At 49.5% G+C, this 3,945-nt stretch overlaps 1 protein-coding gene across 1 annotated transcript in view; it reads left to right on the forward strand.

Annotated features, from left to right (window-relative positions):
* Nucleotides 1-1,172: 1,172 nt before the first annotated feature.
* ZNF774 (zinc finger protein 774) overlaps nt 1,173-3,945 on the forward strand; it is a 54,287-nt gene continuing 51,514 nt past the window's right edge. The window contains 1 exon segment of the mRNA XM_078375838.1: nt 1,173-1,581. The gene's annotated coding sequence lies outside the window, so the exon portion shown is untranslated.

The following is a 3,945-nucleotide window of genomic DNA, read 5'->3' on the forward strand; positions in this document are numbered from 1 at the left end:
TTTGGTTTGCTCATTTATTTATGCCCTCATTCAATGCATATTTATGAATAATTACACAACGCTACCCACCAGCCGCAGCATCAGATGTTTTAGTAAAGGCAACAAACACAACCTCCTGATCTCAAGAAGCTTGCATTCTAGATCATTCGTGGTGGGCTGGAAAACGGTGGTGTCAGTGCTTTGGGGCTGATTGTTAAATTTTCAACTGTTAAACACAGCCATTAAAAAAAGTTAAATAAATCACAACTTTACAAATAAATTACAATAAAAACAGAAGTAGGCCGGGCGCGGTGGCTCAAGCCTGTAATCCCAGCACTTTGGGAGGCCGAGGTGGGTGGATCACGAGGTCAAGAGATCGAGACCATCCTGGTCAACATGGTGAAACCCCGTCTCTACTAAAAATACAAAAAATTAGCTGGGCATGGTGGCGCGTGCCTGTAATCCCAGCTACTCGGGAGGCTGAGGCAGGAGAATTGCCTGAACCCAGGGGGTGGAGGTTGCGGTGAGCCAAGATCGCGCCATTGCGCTCCAGCCTGGGTAACAGGAGCGAGACTCCGTTCTCAAAAAAAAAAACAAAAAAAAAAACAAAAAAAAACAGAAGTAATAAATACTCAAGACGCACCACTTCCCAATCCCTACGTTCTATTTCTTGGTTCTTGATGTTATTACTTCAAGGGTATCAGATAACCAGGATCAGCACTGTCTTTTGGAAAACCCAGCTCAGTGGTTTTCCAACAGAAACTCCCTCTCGCTGATTCTCAGGAGTCTATCTAAGTAGAGTTAATGTTATCCACCTGTTGGTTACAGAAGTAGCCTGTCTTCCCCCAGGAGGCTGTTTGCTCGGTTTGACACTGAATGCTCCCCCTTCCCCCGACTGGGGAGAGGAGTATCATCAGAGTGCACAGCCGCAGTGGAGGCGCACGGGGGCGTGCAGGGGCGCACAGGCTCCTGCCCCTGCGGGTGGGAAAGGCAGGAGGTGCCCGGGTCCCCGCTTCCGGGCTGAGCCTGCCTTGGCCACTGGTATGGGAGCCTTTAAGGTAGGAAGGAACGGAGATCGATCACTCGAGCCTCCACTTGCTGAGCCTGTGGAAGCGAGACGCGGGGATCGGCTGGGAATGCCTGGGAGCGCCGGCGCGCGGAGCCAGGTGGGAGGTGCGAGGCGGCTGCGCGGCGTTCTAGGACTACCGGGCACCAAAGGTGGGTGGACGCTGGGGCAGCCGGGCCTGGAGGGGACAGGGAGGGCGGCTCAGGTTTAGTCGCGTGGCCCCAGGTGCGCGGCCTTCGCCCCGCAGCACCCGTGGTGCTGGCCCGGGCCTCGGCTCTGCGGCAGAAGTCGCGGTTGTGGCAACCGGCGCCGGCGCAGCTGCCCCGGGCCGGGGCGTTTCGTCTGCGCGGGCCCGTGGGGCGGGCATCGCCCTGGGCCACGCGCTGATAGTCTCCATCTCTCAGAAAAAGTCACGCCGTGGTCTGTAAAGGGTCCGCCCCGAAGTGGTCAAAGTGTTCATTTTTAGAAACGGATAGTGTGAGGTCGTAAAGACGTTCTGGAAATTACCTCTACGAGCCCGGCTCTGGCATTTTATGGTAAGGGATACTAATATCGCCTGCGGAGCTGGTGGGAGGGGCTTGGTCTTCTGTCTTAGGCTTAGGGTGGTCTCCATCCCAGGAGACCTTGCTCTTCCACGTTTTAGAGATCGCTTTTCCCCTTGCTGAATTAATAAAAATGTTTTCAATTCACACGTGTTTCATCTTGTAGGAAGAAGAAATTGTCTGGACGAATAACATGAGATCATATAGAATCCCACTTTTGGTGCTTTCAAATCAAGAAAGTAAAAGTAAACCATTGCGGTCTTTCACCTTAAGTATCCTGTGTTTTACTGCTCAAAACACCCAGTTTTTATACTATTCATGATGTCAGAAGGGAAACCTTCTGACAGAAAAAAGCCTCGTAGACTCATCTTGCGCAGGGTCCTCTTCTTTATGATAGAGTAGAGCTGGTTGTCTGAAACCAGTATGGCCTCCAAAACTTCATCTGCTGCACGTGCACACACATACAGCTCTCTGATGACGCTGATTGCCTGAAGCGTTGTTGAATTGCTTTAAGCCTCTGTGAACACTAAGGAGAATCTGTTTCCTGCAGTGATACCCTTCCTTATCTAGCATTCGTTAAGTACCTACCCATGTATTGGGTACAAAATTGTACTGTATTAGAAAAGAAAAACGTGAGCCTTGGGTTCAAGTTGCTGACATTTTAGACCCAAATAAGCAAATCAGTCCGATGGTTTCTTTGGGGCAGTTTGTTGTGGGGAGCAGTAAGTGGGGATGAAGGGAAGGAAGCAGGAAGTATTGAAGGGTGATTGTTAGGGTGGGGCTGGATGCGGCGGGCTGGGGAAAGTTTTGGGAGAGGCATAAAGCTCAGTGAAGGAGCTTAGATGTGGATGGTTAGTGTGGGACAGAGGACATGCTGCAGAGCAGTGCTTCCCACACATCAGTGCCAGCAGGGTCACCTGGGAGCTTGGCTCAGTCCTCACCTGACTAGGAAAATCTGGTGCAGATTCCATAAATTCATATGTGTGACAGGCATGCCAGGTGATTCCTGCAGGTGAATCTTGACTTACCTTCAAATGAGCAACAAAACCAGGATCCTAGTGCTCACTGTAGCACTCAGTCAAGTGCAAGTCCTACCCAAACTCCAGCCCCATGAGACCTGGCCCTGGCTGTCCCTGTCACTCTGCCACGGCCACCCATCCCTCAGCATTCTTCACCAGGATGGGTGCACTCCTGTCTCAAAGCCGTGGAGTGACTTTCCCCTCCACCCAGGTCAGTTTCCACCACATAGCCACACGGCCTATTCCTGGTTTCCTTCACCTCTGCGTGGTGTTGTTTTGTCCCAGGTTTGCCTGACTGCACTGTGTGAAATACAGCAAGCCTCCTGCCAGCTTGTTTGCCTCCCCAAGTTGTGATTTTCTTTAGAGAGGTTATTACCACCTGATATATATGCCTATGCATTTAACTATTATGCTGGGAGGTTCCTGTGGATGGGATTTCTTTCACTAGCATCATGCCCGGGGCCTTAGAACGTTACCAGGCACACAGTGTACACCAATAAATATTTGTTGGAGGAGGAAGGTGCTGCCCTAAACTGTGAAGCCTTGACGGTAAAGACCTGCCAGGTCTGACTGAGCTGAATTCCTATGTGAAGGTTGGTGTCGGGGCCCACAGTACAGAACAGGCTCATGAATGCGGAATGAGCAGGAGAGGCTTGTGGGAGAAGAGGGCTGATGATCAGTTCATTCTGACCTGGTCTGAGAGGTCCTGTTTTGTGGGGGTTTTGTGACGGGAAAGGCAGGGAGTATATATTCCAAAGCAGTGGTGGGATGCCCAAACCATAATGGCTATCCATGTGTGTCTTTATTTCCTTTACATTTTAGTGAGAAATTCTACTATTTGATTTTTTTTTTTTTTCTTTTTTGAGATAGTATCTCGTTCTGTTGCCCAGGCTGGAGTGCAGTGGCGCAATCTCGGCTCACCGCAACCTCCACCTCCCAGCTTCAAGCAATTCTCCTGCCTCAGCCTCCTGAGTAGCTGGGATTACAGGCACTGCCACCACACCTGGCTAATTTTTGTATTTTTAGTAGAGACGAGGTTTCACCGTGTTGGTCAGGCTGGTCTTGATCTCCTGACCTTGTGATCCGCCTGCCTCGGCTTCCCAAAGTGCTGGGATTACAGGAGTGAGCTGCCATGCCCATTCTTGGTAACTTTTAAGAGATAGGATAGTAGCATTATGAATACATTAATAATACCATGTTAATAATTCCACATTTAATGATTGGTTTGGCCAGCTAATTAAAATTTTCTAAGTAGAATTTCATTTTATTTTCATCCTACTGAGGTAAATAAAGCTAGAAAATGGTAAAATTTTAAAAACCTTTTTTTTTTAACCATTTC

Source organism: Callithrix jacchus, chromosome 6 (genome assembly GCF_049354715.1).
Source record: "Callithrix jacchus isolate 240 chromosome 6, calJac240_pri, whole genome shotgun sequence".
In the NCBI taxonomy this organism is placed as follows: Eukaryota; Metazoa; Chordata; class Mammalia; order Primates; family Cebidae; genus Callithrix; species Callithrix jacchus.